Source organism: Oncorhynchus gorbuscha, linkage group LG07 (assembly GCF_021184085.1).
Source record: "Oncorhynchus gorbuscha isolate QuinsamMale2020 ecotype Even-year linkage group LG07, OgorEven_v1.0, whole genome shotgun sequence".
Classification (NCBI taxonomy): Eukaryota; Metazoa; Chordata; class Actinopteri; order Salmoniformes; family Salmonidae; genus Oncorhynchus; species Oncorhynchus gorbuscha.
Window position 1 is genome coordinate 61,646,237 of NC_060179.1, and position 18,891 is coordinate 61,665,127.

General features: G+C 41.8%; 1 pseudogene; it reads left to right on the plus strand.

Annotated features, from left to right (window-relative positions):
* Positions 1-4,226: 4,226 nt before the first annotated feature.
* The window catches only part of LOC124039025, a 76,011-nt pseudogene continuing 61,346 nt past the window's right edge, over positions 4,227-18,891 (plus strand).

Sequence of the window (18,891 nt, forward strand, 5' to 3'; positions counted from 1 at the left end):
ACCTGTCCCGCAGGTGTGATGTTCTGATTTATTGCCCTGGCCACATCTGCAGTCCTCATGCCTCCTTGCAGCATGCCTAAGGTACGTTCACGCATATGAGCAGGGACCCTGGGCATCTTTCTTTTGGTGTTTTTCAGAGTCTGTAGAAAGGCCTCTTTAGTGTCCTAAGTTTTCATAACTGTGACCTTAATTGCCTACCGTCTGTAAGCTGTTAGTGTCTTAACGACCGTTCCATGTTCATGAATTGTTTATGGTTCATTGAACAAGCATGGGAAACGGTGTTTAAACCCTTCACAATGAAGATCTGTGAAGTTATTTGGATTTTTACGAATTACCTTTGAAAGACAGGCTTCTGAAAAAGGGACGTTTCTTTTTTTTGCTGAGTTATATATATATACAGTGCCTTGCGAAAGTATTTGGCCCCCTTGAACTTTTTGCCACATTTCAGGCTTCAAACATGAAGATATAAAACTGTATTTTTTGTGAAGAATCAACAACAAGTGGGACACAATCATGAAGTGGAACGACATTTATTGGATATTTCAAACTTTTTTAACAAATCAAAAACTGAAAAATTGGGCGTGCAAAATTATTCAGCCCCCTTAAGTTAATACTTTGTAGCGCCACCTTTTGCTGCGATTACAGCTGTAAGTATGCACACATGACTGTAAGTCGCTTTGGATAAAAGCGTCTGCTAAATGGCATATATTATTATATTATTATTATATTATGTCTCTATCAGTTTTGCACATTGAGAGACTGACATTTTTTCCCATTCCTCCTTGCAAAACAGCTCGAGCTCAGTGAGGTTGGATGGAGAGCATTTGTGAACAGCAGTTTTCAGTTCTTTCCACAGATTCTCGATTGGATTCAGGTCTGGACTTTGACTTGGCCATTCTAACACCTGGATATGTTTATTTTTGAACCATTCCATTGTAGATTTTGCTTTATGTTTTGGATCATTGTCTTGTTGGAAGACAAATCTCCGTCCCAGTCTCAGGTCTTTTGCAGACTCCATCAGGTTTTCTTCCAGAATGGTCCTGTATTTGGCTCCATCCATATTCCCATCAATTTTAACCATCTTCCCTGTCCCTGCTGAAGAAAAGCAGGCCCAAACCATGATGCTGCCACCACCATGTTTGACAGTGGGGATGGTGTGTTCAGGGTGATGAGCTGTGTTGCTTTTACGCCAAACAAAACGTTTTGCATTGTTGCCAAAAAGTTCAATTTTGGTTTCATCTGACCAGAGCACCTTCTTCCACATGTTTGGTGTGTCTCCCAGGTGGCTTGTGGCAAACTTTAAACGACACTTTTTATGGATATCTTTAAGAAATGGTTGCCACAGAGACAAAGTAAAAATATATACTGAACAAAAATAGAAATGTAACGTGCAACAATTTCAAAGATTTTATATAAGGAAATCAGTCAATTGAAATAAATGCATTAGGGCCTAATCTATGGATTTCACATGACTGGGAATACAGATATGCATCTGTTGGTCACAGATATCTTAAAAGAAAGGTAGGGGTGCAGATCAGAAAAACAGTCAGTTTCTGGTGTGACCACCATTTGTCTCATGCAGCGCGACACATCTCTTTCACATAGAGTTTATCAGGCGGTTTATTGTGGTTTGTGGAATGTTTCCCAGTCCTCTTCAATGGCTGTGCAAAGTTGCTCAATATTGGTGGGAACTGGAATACGCTGTCGAAACAAGTTGACCCAGAGTATCCCGAACCTGCTCAATGGGTGACATGTCTGGTGGGTATGCAGGCCATGGAAGACCTGGAACATTTTCAGCTTCCAGGAAATGTGTACAGATCCTTGCAAAAGGGAGCCGTGCAATATCATTCTCAAACATGAGGGGATGGCGGCGGATGAATGGCAAGACAATGGGCCTCAGGATTTCATCACGGTATCTCATGTGCATTCAAATTGCCATCAATAAAATGCAATTGCATTCTTTGCCCGTAGCTTATGCCTGCCCATACCTTAACCCCACCGCCACCATGGGGCACTCTGTTCACAACGTTGACATCAGAAAACCGCTCGCCCTCAAGACACCATACACGTGATCTACGGTCTATTACGACATTGGTAGAGAAATTACCATTAATTTCTCTGGCAACTGCTCTGGTGGACATTCTTGCAGTCAGCTTGCCAATTGCACACTCACTTGAAATGTGAGAACTCTGTGGCATTGTGTGACAAAACTGCACATTAGAGTGGCCTTTTATTGTCCCCAGCACAAGGTGCACTTGTGTAATGATCATGCTGTTTAATCAGCTTCTGATATGCCAACCCTAACAGGGATGTAAACAAATTTGAGCATTTTATTTGAGAGAAATAAGCTTTTTGTGCATTTGAAACATTTCTGGGATCTTTTTTTCAGCTCATGGAACATGGGACCAACACTTTACATGTTGTGTTTATATTTGTATATCAGTTATATATCAGCTATATCATAAAAATGTATGAAAACAAATAATTGCTATTTGGCATTAATTTAAGGTTAGGCATAAGGATACAAGTGTGGTTAAATTTAGGTTTAGCCTTAATAATGACTTTGTAGTTGTGGTAACTAGTGAAGACCCTATCTACCTTAGACATTTGACCTTTGACCAGTGAATGGACTGGGCTGAATAGTCCCATTTCTGGCCACGCTTACAGACTGAGGCATTTGAGTGTTCAAACTAATCAGATTCACAGACTAATCTCTTCCTCTGACAGCTTTGCTGATTGCACCATCACATCTCTAACACATTGTTAGTTTTTCAGCACCTCAAACTGATGGTGGAATTAATAGGTTTTTCTCTTCACTAAAAATTCCATATAAGTTCCAAATTTCATTCCTTTTATTTTTTATTAAAAAGCCCCTCAGTGCTTCATGTTGAATTATGATTAACATTGTTTGAACATACCATCTACCACCTGAGAAATCTCTCCGATTTATGTTTGAAGTGGTGCTCGGTCAGTGCATCCGCACAAAGTTGCGTGTACTTATCAGCGGTCATGGGAGCTTTGGCTCCTTGTGTAAAAAACTATTTATGCTTTTTTTTAAAAAGTTGCCTCTAAAATAGTTCACACAGCAGCGATTCCTGAGACGCACACTACTGTAAAGTTTGTTTAATGTTACAAGGTACCTGGCTTGGCTAGAATGAGAGATTAAAGGCTAGTATGTAAGCTTTATAAATCATGCGTCTGTCTCATATGAGGCAGTAAAAAAGAGAGGGCTTAGCCTGTTACATATCTAGGGTAGGGAGGAAACACATATATCCAATTGGTGCTGGAGAGATCAGTGAACTAAGGCCCATATGCTGATGCAGGATATTCCATTATATTGCAGCATAAACCTTTACAGCATAAGGATTTTGCTGAATTGTAGAAGTTCAGGGAAGTTTTCAACCTATGAAAAGTACCCAAGCAACATTCTGTCTTCAGTGAAAATGATATAAACTTCGACTGAAAATTGTAATGTAAAAATTAGTTTGTATTTGCCAGTAATGAACACGAGGGAGACCGAGAGCTGGTTTCAAGTGCAGGGCACAGCAGGTGTTTATTGCAAAGGTCCAAAGGAGGAGGCAGGTAGCTGGGTCCAGGGGCAGGCAGAAGGTCATACACAGGAGGAAGCAGGTAGCTGTGTCCAGGGGCAGGCAGAAGGTCATACACAGGAGGAAGCAGGTAGCTGGGTCCAGGGGCAGGCAGAAGGTCATACACAGGAGGAAGCAGGTAGCTGGGTCCAGGGGCAGGCAGAAGGTCATACACAGGAGGAAGCAGGTAGCTGGGTCCAGGGGCAGGCAGAAGGTCATACACAGGAGGAAGCAGGTAGCTGGGTCCAGGGGCAGGCAGAAGGTCATGCACAGGGGGTCCAAACCGGTAACAGTACAGGCAGGGAAAAGGCTAGTAACGTAGTCTGGGAGATCAGGCAATAGATAGATAACAGGAAATCCAATATGCTAATGAACAGGCAGGGAATAGGCATCATTAGTGAGGCAGGCAAAAACTACCATACACAGGAAGAGTAACTCACAGGAAACCCATCACTCCAAAAGCCATGTGTCACAAAACAAACAATACCTCACAGTGAGGGGGTGCAAAGAACTGCACTAAATAGTGTGTGACAAAGAGATACAGGTGTGTGAACAGGTGATCAGAATTCAGGTGATTGGGATCTGGAGAGTGAGCTTCGTTCAGGGTATCTAGGTGTTTGAGAGTTTGAGCTGGAAAGTGGTCTGGAAAGTGAGCTGCGTTCAGGGGATCTACGTGTTTGAGGGTGTGAGTTGGAAGCAGACCTTACATTGCATTAACCTTGATCCCTCCAAATACCCTGCAAGTAAGACATGTAATTGGTGTTGTGTTTAATAGATGTTAAGGCAATTCCAACTCTTTTCAACTTTTCATTATCTCCAGCACAATACCAGTGTCTACATATATGAAAATTGTATATTTATACAATATTTTAAAAACAGTGATTTTCAAAGTATGACAATTCGTGGTGACTTGGGGAGCAAGAAAAGACCTCCCTCTGGCTAGAAGCTTGTTGCATGTTTTAAAAATCACCGTTTTCCTTACTTTTAATTCTACCCTGTGAAGTCACAGAGAAGCATTTTTGGTGCTGGAGATAATGAATATGAGGTCAAAATGTAGCAGAATTGCCCTTACTGTTAACCATAGAAGCAGGGAATGTTCCCCATTATTTCCTAAACGAAGATACAAAGACTTGTTGTTCCAAGTACTGTGAATCACCATCACTCATTTGCTGCTTGTTAAACATTGAAGATTCTGATGAGAAAGGAAGTCCTGCTGTGTACGGCCATGTGTGTGTGTGTCTGTGTGAGAGAGAGAGAGTGTATACTGTACTGTATTGTGTGTGTGTGTGTGTGTGTGTGTGTGTGTGTGTGTGTGTGTGTGTGTGTGTGTGTGTGTGTGTGTGTGTGTGTGTGTGTGTGTGTGTGTGTGTGTGTGTGTGTGTGTGTGTGTGTGTGTGTGTGTGTGTGTGTGTGTACACAGCGTGTAGCTTTTTGAGCTTCTAGAACAGAATGAGGGATGCAGACCAGACTAGAGAGAGTTTGTTTGTCCTTACTCTTAACACATTGTACAAACAGCGGATGTCTGTTTCTGCTGGCCATTTTTATGCAACAAGGGCAATCCATTAAAAACAATGTTAGATCTGTCTTAGGTCCTCCCGACTGCTACTCACTAGCGGCGCTGCATGCCTGCCTATCTCTGTGAAAACAAATGCCTTTTTAAATTAATATTTGAGTGAGATTATTGTAGGTTATGGGCACGTTATGTAATGTCCAGATTATTTAAAACACTTTGCCATGCACACATCAATATCCATAGTTCTGTTAGGCCCAATTATTTAAACGTTTTCTTTATTGAGAGGGGAAACACGACTATGACAATAACTGGTACATCGGTGTTGTTCTCTACTCCTGGCCCTGGACCCACATGGTTTGTAGGCTTTTTGTTACAGACAGTAGTAACATACCAGACTAAACGATTCAAGGGCTTGATGATTAATTGATTAGTAAGGGCTAGAACAAAATCCCCTGTGGGTCTACAGGACCATTTTGTAAGAATACTGCTATTAGGACTATAACTCCGGCATTACTTTCACGAACAGAGGAGAGACTGGGTGTCAAAAAACGTATGTTGAGTGTATCTTTTATTCAACGACTCTGGCATGACTCTCCCCTGTTCTCCTGTTACCCTACCTTCCCAGAAGAGCAGAATGAATGGAGAGGTCCATCCTGCTTCATCCTTTGCAGACCTCCAGCTGGGCCGAAGAGGTCCAACTGACCCAGCAGGCTGTGGAGGCCGTCAACAAGCTGTGCCGCAGGCCCAAGTTCATGGTGCTGTGTGGGGACATGGCCCATGCAAGGTAAGACAAAGTTCAAAAGGAAAGACACCTGAGCCTTAACAGGTGTGAACATGATAATATTTCCTGTATTCACATGGTAGACATACCGTATAGAAGAGAGCAGGCCAGTCATGCTTTGACAATGATGGGATCCTCTTTGTGTCACTGTCCCCGACATCATGCCATCGTTTGTATTCATAACAACAACTGGGACCAGTATAGTTTTGCTACGGCACATTTCATTGCAGTTGTGTGCCCACAACAGTTTTATGCCCAGCAGCTATGCAGATGCACTGTTACTGACATTCTGATAAATCAAAAAAAGTCTCTGATATTATATGGGTCTATAAAGGGGAATGGAATATGGCTGTTATATAATGATTCATGGATTCCCCTTCCCCACTGAGGTTGTTCTGATTAAATGCATGCACTCTTGAGAACGTTAAGAGTGTTTGGAATCATTACAGAATGTTCTCTATGAGAGGCAGAAGAATGAGCCTCCTCTTGATACTGGCGGACTTAACAGTAGACTCCCTCCCACTACTGTATCTGTGTGATGCTTTATCAAAAATATATGAGGGAAGTATTTGCCTCGAGGAAATTTTTCCACAAATGGTAGATCTTGGAAAAATGATGAGTTTTATCTACTCAAATAGATCTGAGTCTGGCTTGGGAGAAAGCAGAGGGCCTTAAGGAAAACTAAACTCCCATTTGTCAATGTAAGAAAAAATGCAGAAAACCCAATCCTTCCCTGTGTGGTTTTAAAGAGGAGAACAAGTTTGAGTGGTGTTCTCTGTATGCCTGAGAGGCATTAGCGGGGAAACAGGTGCTGGTGGTGAATGTAATTAAGTGAGCGGCTATAGCTTGGTGAGTGTTTGATGTCCAGCTGACTAATTTGATAACAGGGTAAGAGGAATCGGAAGGCTCGACCCACTGCAGAGATAATATTGTTGCACGCCAACGTGCTGCTTCCCTACTACCTTTGCCTGACAATTAGGGACTGTGGGGTGCTGTGCCTTCCAAGGGTGGATCTGGGGAATATTTGGCTCTGATGTGCATCTGCAGAAGTCACCAGGCTTGTCTGTCTGTCTTCTCTGGGATGTATACTATATGTGTCCAATATAGTTCTCATGAACATGATTTTATCATGACTATATAAAAAGGTATCTTTTTTCTGTAGAGTTTGTTCACATTTTGCAGAATGCACATTTAGCTAAATGACAAGGGAAAAATCTTACTTCTGCTTACATAAGAAATGCTGTGCATACAGATGACCCCAGAGCTACCCTCTTCCTCTCCTTTTGTCCATGCTTAGTAATAATGACCTCCAATTTGCCTTGTACTGTACGGTCTTGCTGACAAACACTATAATGGATACATTTATACATTAAACACATTCCACTCCTGCACAATCCTCTGAGTACTCGGTAAGTAACTAATATTTTCCATGACTGTACAGTTTAATGCAGGGAAACTTAAATCAGTTCTACCAAATCTCTATCAACATATTAAATGTGCAACCAGAGGGAATAAATTCTAGATCACCTGTACTCCACACACAGAGACGCGTACAAAGCTCTCCTTCCAAATGGTAAATGCGACCACAACTCTATCCTCCTGATTCCTGCTTACAAGCAAAAATTAAAGCAGGAAGCACCAGTGACTCAGTCTATAAAAAAGTGGTCAGATGAAGCAGATGCTAAACTACAGGATTGCTATCACAGACTGGAACATGTTCCGGGCTTCTTCCGATGACATTGAGGAATACACCAGATCAGTCACTGGCTTTATCAATAAGTGCATTGGGGACGTCGTCCCCACAGTGACTGTACGTACATTCCCCAACCAGAAGCCATGGATTACAGGCAACGTTGCACTGAGCTAAAGGGTAGAGCTGCCGCCTTCAAATCTTACAATAAATTCCCTCTGCCCTGCGACGAACCATCAAATAGGCAAAGCGTCAATACAGGGCTAAGATTGAATCATACTACAACGGCTCCGACGCTCGTCGGATGTGGCAGGGCTTGCAAACTATTACAGACTACAAAGGGAAGCACAGCCGCGAGCTGCCCAGTGACTACTAGATGAGCTAAATCACTTCTATGCTCGCTTCGAGGCAAGCAAAACTGAGGCATGCATGAGAGCATCAGCTGTTCCGGATAACTGTATGATTACGCTCTCCGTAGCCGACGTGAGTAAGACCTTTAAACAGGTCAACATTCACATGTGCTGACCAAAAGGCAGGTGTCTTCACTGACATATTCAACATGTTCCTGATTGAGTCTGTAATACCAACATGCTTCAAGCAGACCACCATAGTCCCTGTGCCCAAGAACACAAAGGCAACCTGCCTAAATGACTACAGACCCGTAGCACTCACGTCTGTAACCATGAGGTGCTTTGAAAGGCTGGTCATGGCTCACATCAACACCATTATCCCAGAAACCCTAGACCCACTCCAATTTGCATACCGCCCAAACAGATCCACAGATGATGCAATCTCTATTGCACTCCACACTGCCCTTTCCCATCTGGGCAAAAGAAACACCTATGTGAGAATGCTATTCATTGACTACAGCTCAGCGTTCAACACCATAGTACCCTCAAAGCTCATCACTAAGCTAAGGAACCTGGGACTAAACACCTCCCTCTGCAACTGGATCCTGGACTTCCTGACTGGCCGCACCCAGGTGGTCAGGGTAGGTAGCAACACATCTGCCACGCTGATCTTCAACACTGGAGCACCCCAGGGTTGCATGCTCAGTCCCCTGATTAAAACTTCCTTATGATTAAAACATCCTAATGATTGATTCTATACTTAGTTTGAAATGTTTCTTCGACCTGTAATATAACTTTTTGAAGTTTTTGTCCAAAGTAATGCTCGACCTGCACGAGCATTTGGATTTGTATACCTAACGCGCTAACAAAAGTAGCTACTTGGACATAAATAACGGACATTATCGAACAAATCAAGAATTCATTGTGGAACTAGGATTCCTGGGAGTGCATTCTGATGAAGATCATCAAAGGTAAGGGAATATTTATCATGTAATTTCTGGTTTCTGTTGACTCCAACATTGCGGCTAATTTGATTATTTTTCTGAGCGCTGTCTTAGATTATTGCATGGTTTGCTTTTTCCGTAAAGTGTTTTTGAAATCTGACACAGCAGTTGCATTAAGGAGAGGTATGTCTATAATTCCATGTCTATAACTTGTATTATCATCTACATTTATGATGAGCATTTCTGTTGAATCCATGTGGCAATGCAAAATCACTGGATGTTTTTGGAACTGGTGAATGTAACGCGCCAATGTAAATTCAGATTTTTTTATATAAATATGAACTTTATCAAACAAAACATACATGTATTGTGTAACATGAAGTCATATGAGTGTCATCTGATGAAGATCATCAAAGGTTAGTGATTAATCTTATCTCCATTTGTGCTTTTTGTGACCTTTTCTTTGGCTGGAAAAATGGCTGTGGCTTGGTGGTGACCTAACATAATCGTTTGTGGTGCTTTCGCTGTAAAGCATATTTGAAATCGGACACTGTGGTAGAATTAACAACAAGATTACCTTTAAAACGGTATAAGATACATGTACTGTATGTTTGAGGAATTTTAATTTCAACAGATTTCTGTTGCTTTGAATTTGGCGCCCTGCACTTTCACTGGCTGTTGTCATATCATTCCGTTAATGGGATTGCAGCCATTTTAACCATACCCACATGTACATACTACCTCAATAAGCCTGACTAACCAGTGTCTGTATATAGCCTTGCTACTGTTATTTTCAAATGTCTTTTTACTGTTGTTTTATTTCTTTACTTACACACACACACCTTTTTCTTTCGCACTATTGGTTAGAGCCTGTAAGTAAGCATTTCACTGTGTTCGGCGCACGTGACAAATAAACTTTGATTTGATTTTGATAAGTAGGGCACGATTTCCTCTCTTTCCCCTTTATCCCTCCATCCCTCCCTGATCAGTTGCATTTATAGGTCACTGTGATTTCACATGTCCCTACTAAATGCATAGTGATAGTCTAACCGCCCAGGGTTTGGGGACATTTTAAATGGCCTGCCGTCTCTCTTAGTTACCGTCAGGCAGCCTGAGCAGGTTGTGTGTGCCAGGTGCATTACAAGCTACGTCCGTCACACGCACAGCCGTTTCCACGGCTCCCACTGCCGGGGGGGGCACTGCCAGGCAACACTCCCCAAATGACATTTGAAATCCCCAAAAAGCTGTTTGTGTTTATTTACCATCAGAAAAAAAACTATTTTGCTGGCCAGGGGAAGTTGCCTGTCCACAAACAGTGCTGTCAGGGAAAGACAGGAAATTGGCCCCAAATGTCTACTGGCTGGGTGTGTCTTTGAGTAAACATCTCCCTCCCTAACTTGTTTGCATACCTCACTTTATTGTGTGAAAATATCTCTTATTTCACCATTCTTCAGTCACCACGAAGGGAGAAAGGCTATATAATTAATTAAATTCTCTACTTGTATCCTTCAACAACGTACATTATCACCGTAGTGATCAGGAAAACACAGGGCCTTGAAGGACTCAGCGACTGACAGTTTGATCATCCATCACCTTTGTTAACTACCTGTGGTGTGCCACAAGGCTCCATGCTGGGCCCAATGAAAATGCCCATCCCTGACCCCCTACTCCAGAAATCCACAGGTCTCCTTCCCTAACTAGCAGCTGTCAGAGGAAACATATCCCCTGTCACCATCCCATTCCGTGCTGCTATTATTGACAAATCTCGCTCTGATCCCATGGCGGCAGGTAGCCTCGTGGTTAAGAGCATTGGGCCGGTAACCGAAAGGTTGCTCTTTTAAATCCCTTGATGTGCCCTTGAGCAAGGCACTTAACCATAATTGCTCCTCTAAATCGCTCTGGATAAGAGTGTCTGCTAAATGAGTAAAATGTAATCCCATCCCAGGAGAGACTGAGGGAGAGACCCATCAAGGACTCTCACAGAGAATGAAGAGCCGTGAAATGTTCAGAGAAGGAAGGATGATTAGATTAAAGCAACATGTTGGACTAAACACACTCCTAATGAGCACTACAAAGGACTTCAGCGGTTGGTTAGGGGACGACAGAAGAGCACATGAATGGGGGAAGGGAAGAGTGAGGTTAGTCTCTGACTCCCAGTAGTATAGAATAATATGCTGAATGCCATTTAGCAGATGCATTTATCCAGTCATGTGTGCATACATTTTACATATGGGTGGCCCCGGGAATTGAACCCGCAATCCTGGTGATGCAAGCACCACGCTATACCAACTGAGCCATACAGTCCCCCTCCACCCATGCGGAAGCCTTCTAATTGTAGTTGAAGGCAGATAAAGTCGGACTCTGTGGAATTGAGCAGCAGCGCATAATTTGGACAGGAGAAAGAGTGGGGAAATCAGGGTGTGTGTGTGTGTGTGTCTCTGAGTGTGTGTTTTGCTGATGGGGACGTCCAATGGGAAGAGCTTCTAATGGGTTTATGAGGGGTTTGGGGACAGTGGAGAGGAAAGGAGAGGAAAGGAGAGGAGGAGAGAGGAGACTATGTAGGGGGGGACCCCTACAGAGAAGAGTTAGAACTAACTGTCTGGTACATCTGTGTCAGAATGTACTGGCTGGCTCAGTTGATTCATAGTGAAGTCAATACAATACTTTGTAATACTGCCTGTGCCCTTGTTTTGTTATAGCTCTTGTGAATTGCCTATTATGTATTCATTTTTATATAGTTTTTATCTTTTAGACTAATTGTGATGCATATTTTTGTACTTTTTCTCAAGGACAAGGTTGTACGCACATGAAGTTAAGCACAGTATGCAGTCTGATGAATATGGATACATAGGTTATATACAGTATTTGGCTTGACTGAAGGACGAGCAGCTGGAGAACCAATCTCCTAAATGCTTGAGCCTACGATGTGGTATACAGTACAGGACTATCGTTTTCTCAACAGAGTCCCATCGGAATGTGTTTATCCAGACCTGTCAAAATCCTTTCTTTCTCAGATATTCTCTGAGCTCAGCTCAGCCTATTAAAGTGTGCCTTTTGCTGTCTAAATAAAATGATACCATCATAGAAGCTAGTGGCCTCATAGAAGCTAGCGCTGCAATATTTGGTATTTAGGGGTATTTATTAGGATCCGCTGCAAAGGCAGCAGCTACTCTTCCTTTTGTCCACATACATCATAACTTTAATATCAGAAATCAATGGGTGAATGAAATCAGCATCACAGCTATATATGTGGTTCTAGGTTACAGTTGCTGTCAATGCCTTAATGGGTTGTCTCTTCAGAAATCACAGCTCGCCATGGTTCATGAATCTCAATTGACGTGTTGGGCGATTTCATGGTAATAATGCTGAGACTCCGATATTTCACTTGAAAATGTATTACACATTCATTTTTTTTTAGAACAGTGCAGATGCAAAGTTTGGTAACAGAATGATGTCACTAAAACAACACAAAGTGTCACCCTGTTACCCATCTTTGCATCTGCACTGTTCTTCAACTGAACCTAAATATGTTTTTGTAAAATTTGCAGTGGAAATTGAAAAAAATAGTCATCCTGCATAGAGCTGTATGGTTTCTTTAACTTTGTAATCATTTCACATTTTAGGGTACTAAGGGGGTAACTAGCCCCCTTGGGAAGCTGCCCCCCCCCCTCCTGTAATTCACATTAAGACCACAAGATGTCACCAAATGATTTCCACAACACTTTCCCTGGCTGCCACTGCTCTTTGCTCAACCAAAAATGTCATCTGTGGCATCACAACTTAATATATAATTAATTAAATAATTTTGTGGTAAGATGATCAATTTTTTATATATATATATATATATATATATATATATATATATATATATATATATATATATATATATATATATATACAGTTGAAATAGGAAGTTTACATACACTTAGGTTGAAGTCCTTAAAACTCGTTTTTCAACCACTCCACAAATTTCTTGTAAACAAACTATAGTTTTGGCAAGTTGGTTAGGACATCTACTTTGAGCATGACACAAGTAATTTTTCCAACAATTGTTTACAGACATATTATTTCACTTATCATTCACTCTATCACAATTCCAGTGGGCCAGAAGTTAACATACACTAAGTTGACTGTGCCTTTAAAAAGCTTGGAAAATTCCAGAAAATTATGTCATGGTTTTAGAAGCTTCTGATAGGCTAATTGACATCATCTGAGTCAATTGGAGGTGTACCTGTGGATGTATTTCAAGGCCTACCTTCAAACTCAGTGCCTCTTTGCTTGACATCTTGGGAAAATCAAAAGAAATCAGCCAAGACCTCAGAAAAACAATTGTAGACCTCCACAAGTCTGGTACATCCTTGGGAGCAATTTCCAAACTCCCGAAGGTACCACGTTTTTCTGTACAAAGAATAGTATGCAAGTATAAACACCATGGGACCACGCAGCCGTCATACCGCTCAGGAAGGAGACGCTGTCTCCTAGAGATGAACGTACTGTGGTGCGAAAAGTGCAAATCAATCTCCGAACAACAGCAAAGGACCTTGTGAAGATGCTGGAGGAAACAGGTATCTATATCCACAGCAAAACGAGTCCTATATCGACATAACCTGAAAGGCCGCTCAGCAAGGATGAAGCCACTGCTCCAAAATCGCCAGAAAAAACCCAGACTACCGTTTGCAACTGCACATGGGGACAAATATAGTAATTTTGGGAGAAATGTCCTCTGGTCTTATGAAACAAAAATAGAACTGTTTGGCCATAATGACCATTATTATGTTTGGAGGAAAAAGGGGGAGGCTTGCAAGCTGAAGAATACCATTCCAACCGTGAAGCATGGGAGTGGCGGCATCATGTTGTGGGGATGCATTGCTGCCGCAGGGACTGCACTTCACAAAATATATGGCATTATGAGGGAGGAAAATAACGTGGATATAATCGAAGCAACATCTCAAGACATCAGTCAGGAAGTTAAAGCTTGTTCGCAAATGGGTCTTCCAAATGGACAATGACCCCAAATATACTTCCAAAGTTGTGACAAAATGGCTTAAGGACAACAAAGTTGAGGTATTGGCGTGGCCATCACATACCCTGACCTCAATCCTATAGAAAATTTGTGGGCAGAACTGAAAAAAACGTGTGCGGGCAAAGAGGCCTACAAACCTGAGTCAGGTACACCAGCTCTGTCAGGAGGAATGGGCCAAAATTCACCCAACTTATTGTGGGAAGCTTGTGGAAGGCTACCTGAAACGTTTGGCCCAAGTTAAACAATTTAAATGCAATTCTATGAAATACTAATTGTGTAGGTAAACTTCTGACCCACTGGGAATGTGAAGCTGAAACAAATCATTCTCTCTACTATTATTCTGACATTTCACAGTCTTAAAATGAAGTGGTGATCCTAACTGACCTAAGACAGGGAATGTTTACTCGGATTAAATGTCAGGAATTGTGAAAAACTGAGTTTATATGTATTTGGCTAAGGTGTATGTAAACTTCCTACTTCAATTGTATATATATTCTTTTTTTTATTTTATTTGTTATTTTACCAGGTAAGTTGACTGAGAACACGTTCTCATTTGCAGCAACAACCTGGGGAATAGTTACAGGGGAGAGGAGGGGGATGAATGAGCCAATTGTAAACTATACAGGTAGGGAAGCCTTAAGATAAATAATCAACTTATTTTGCCAGAAAAATTTAGATCATTTTTGAGTGAAGTAGTAATATGTTGGATGAGTGTGTTGGGAGCAACTCGCCCCCCCTCTTCTAGGGGGTAACTGGCCCCTTAGTGACTGATAGCTTTACAGTTAGTCTTACTTTATAGCCTTTTAGCTATTTTACACAGCATTTTCTGTCATATAGCTAGAAAGCAAGCTACGTTTTTAAGAGGGCTTTTAAATTGGCACCTCTTCCCCCTGCAGGTTAATATTAATACTTTGAGTCGGGTGGTTTGAAAGAAACCGACTTGTCTTAAGGTACACAGTCCTGTGTGGGGTAGTTAGGATTAGGGGCCAGTTCCTTTCAGTTCCTAAAATAATTTCATGTTTTTATTTGCAGTTGAGACCATACAAGAAGAAAACAGACTGTGGAAGCTATGGCTCTGAGGTGATACATCATGCCCTGAAGGCAGTAGAAAATTGGCAGACCTTAAAGGTGGCTGCCAGTGTGCTCAACATTCCACCAAGAACCCTACAGCACCACAGAGGAAAGGAGGAGAAAAGCCCCGGCTTAGGCCAAATGGGTGGGGTGCCAGCCTTCTCTTCCACGCATGAAAGTGACCTTGTCAACCACATTCAACAAATGGAAAGAGCCCTATTTGGCCTAACATCATGGGACGTGAGAAGACTCGCCTTCCATCTGACAGAAAGGTTCGGACTCGAGCACAGGTTCAGCAAAGGAACGGGGTATGCAGGGCTCGATTGGTGCAGTGGCTTCATGAAGCGCAACTCTCAACTATCAGTTTGAGTACTGTAAAGCAACCGGTCTTCTGAGGGCCGTGCATTTTAATGAGCTTAAGGTTGACCAGTTTTTTACGGCCTATGAGGACATTTTAAACAGCGTCAGGGACATTTCGCCAATGAGGATTGGGAACATGGATGAGGTGAGAATACAAAGTGTCCAGAAACCGTTGCCTGTGGTGGCCACCCAGGGAGAAAAACAGATTGCACGGATGACCAGAATAGAGAGGGGCTTCACAGTCACAGTAATTTGTGCTATCAGTGCAGCGGGGCAGTACGTACCGCCCCTCTTCATCTTCCCCTGGAAGAGGATGAAAGAACAGCTGCTGGTTGGAGCACCTCCAGGGTCCGTTGGAAGGGTGAGTGACTTAGGCTGGATCGACAGGACCATCTTTGTCGTCTGGCTCCACCACTTCACCCATAGTTTTGGTTGCATCCCTGAAGAACCCCACATCCCCTGGAGGCTATTCTGACGGCAAGAAGCCAGGGTGTGATTCTCATCAATCTGCCACCCCACTGCAGCCACAAGATGCAGCCGTTAGACCGTAACGTCTTCAAGGGTCTGAAGGCCTTTTACAACAGGGCAGCAGTGTATGACGACCCATCCTGGGAAAACGATAGGTATATACCAAATGTCTGGCCACTTCGCAAAGGCCTATAACAAGTTGGCCAGTGTAGAGAGAGGAGTGGGGGGCTTCCGGGCCAGTGGGCTGTAGCCTTTGGAGAAGGACATCTTCACAGAAGCAGACTTCGTGTCCGAAGAGTGGCCCATTTCCGGTAAGAAAAAGTAATCAAAATGAAGGAAACGTTGCAGAAGCAGCATGTACTTGGTAGAAAGTGTTTATTGTACTAACACCGATGTATTATTTGTATTTTTTTCAATTTAAAGTTTTATTAAATTAAGTTTTCTTGTTTTTCAATCAACCAACAAAACACATTCCACATTCACAGATCTGACAGACTTTTAAAAGATAGAAATACAAAATAATAATTTATATTTAAAAAAAACAATCATACAAATTAAAAATTAAATATATATATATGTGTATATATGTATATATAATTATTTTAAAAAACAATATAAAACTTGCAGCAGCATTATCAAGGTTCTTATTAGCTATTTCCAGCCTTAGCTGAGACGACGAGCAAATAATTCGTTTTTAGATTTTACAGCACCTTACACAACATGTATCTGCTCATTTCCCTAATCACCCCATTCACTCTGTCCAATTTGAAATATAGTTGAGTAGTGGAGACCAGAGTCTATCAAACTTGTGGAGGTCATAAGTGAGCTTTTCAAGAGGGAGAAAGTCAACAATCTGGTCAATCCACATTTTAAATGTAGGAGGGTTTATTAGAGGCCCACAATAGGGGTATTAGAGGCCCTTAATAGAATAATACATTTCTTAGCAAAGTATGTAATAGTCATAAGCAAATTTTCTCTGTCAGGATCAAGAACAAAGTCCTGCTGGGCATTAAGAAGATGGATACACGGGGTCATATCAAACTGTACATCTAGTATTTTCTGTGCAGCAGGATGTATAGATTGCCAAAATCTGGCAATCTTTCTACAGTTCCAAAATACATGCATATAGGTTTCACTTTCAGAGGTTCATATTTTACAGTTAGGAGAGATGTCCGTTTTCATTCTATGGAGTCTCAAAGGAGTGTAATAAAATTTGTACAAAAATGTGTAATTCGATTCTTTCATTTTTACATTAGTAGAGGAGCAGTATACCCTGTCGCAAACCTCCGCCCATAACTCATCACTGATAGTCAGACCAAGGTCCTTTTCCCAGATTATTTTCAAAGGAGTAAAGGAGGAGCCTCCTTTCTCAGAAAGGAGTCTATAGATACAATATATTTAGCCTTTAATGGATTGTGCTGTAGCAAGAAGGGTTTCAACTTCATTCAACTGAGTTCTAAACCTCCTCTTGGAAATAAATTAAGAAATGACATGTCTAATTTGAAGATATATATTTTTTTAAATGGGATCTTGGCACATTGAATTCACTGCAGAGCTCTTGAAAGTATTTCAGTGTAGTGGTTTTCTGAGGAAATAGGTCTGAAAAGGTCTTGATTCCTAGAGTATGCCAAAGATTAAAGCTGGCATCCTTCAGGACTTTTGGCAAGTCTTGCCTACTATGGGCGAGTGAGAACATATTTGGGATGAAATTCCCTGGTATTTCTTACAGTCCCTCCACGCTAGTAGGGTGCTGTAAATCACAAAGGTTTTGGCTATGTTGCCCACTTCACTAAAGTTATTAATGAATATAATTGAGCTTAGTGGCAATGAACCACAGGATTAGGCTTCGATCTGAATCCATTGTTGACTCTTGTCTGTTTGTGATCCATGTTAGCATGTTGCGGATTTGGGCAGACCAGTAGTACAATTGAAGGGAGGGAAGGGCAAGACCACCCTTAGATTCAGGTTTCGATAGAGTGGAGAACTTGATCCTAGGTTTTTTTATTGCCCCATATAAATTTGGTGATGCTTTGGTTAGTTGTTTTGAAAAAGGAAACTGGGAGATAGCATGGGAGCATCTGAAATAAATAGTTCAGTCTAGGGAGGATGTTCATTCGGATGACATTAATTCTTCCTACTAAGCTAATTGGGAGGGAGATCCAGGTTTGGAGATCGTTCTTGATTCGATCCAGGAGGGAAAGATAGTTTTCCTTGAAAAAGCTATTCAGACCTGTGTCTTCCATTGGAATATCTTCATAGAGCTGGTGAGTGTAAGATTGACATTTAACATTTACATTTAAGTCATTTAGCAGACGCTCTTATCCAGAGCGACTTACAAATTGGTGCATTCACCTTATGATTGAGAGGACAGATAGTGGATTTGTTCAAATGTATCTTATAACCTGAAAACTTGCCATACTGAGCAATTGTGTCTCAAATGGGAGGGAGGGATTTCTCAGGGTTGGATATGTAGAGCAAGACATCATCCGCGTAAAGCGAAATCTTGTGCTGCAGGCCACCTACAGAAACACCCATAATACTTGGATTGCTCCTTATCAGCTCTGCCAGCGGCTCCGTCCCCAAAAAGTAGAGCAGGGGGGACAGCGAGCACCCTTGTCTTGTGCCCCGTCCCAAAGCGAATCTGTCAGGATTCAGTCTGTTTGTAGTCACCATGGCATTTGGATGAGAGTATAGTGATTTGATCAATTTAATATAGTTTAGGCCCATATTGAACTTTTCGAAGACTGAGAACAGAAAGCTCCACTCCATCCTGTCGAACGCCTTCTCAGCATCCAGTGAAGCCAGCAGGACAGGGGTCTTCTGTGCGTTTACTTGATCAATAATATCAAAAAGACGGTGAATGTTATCAGAAGAGTATATGTCTCTAATAAATCCAGTTTGGTCTGCTTTTATTATTTTGGGAAGAAGAGTGTTTAGTGTTTTGGCGAGCAATTTGGTAATTATTTTGTAGTCGTAATCCAACAAGCTTATGGGCCGAAAGTACGAGCAGGATATTTGATTTTATTTGATTTATTTATTTCACCTTTATTTAACCAGGTAGGCAAGTTGAGAACAAGTTCTCATTTACAATTGCGACCTGACCA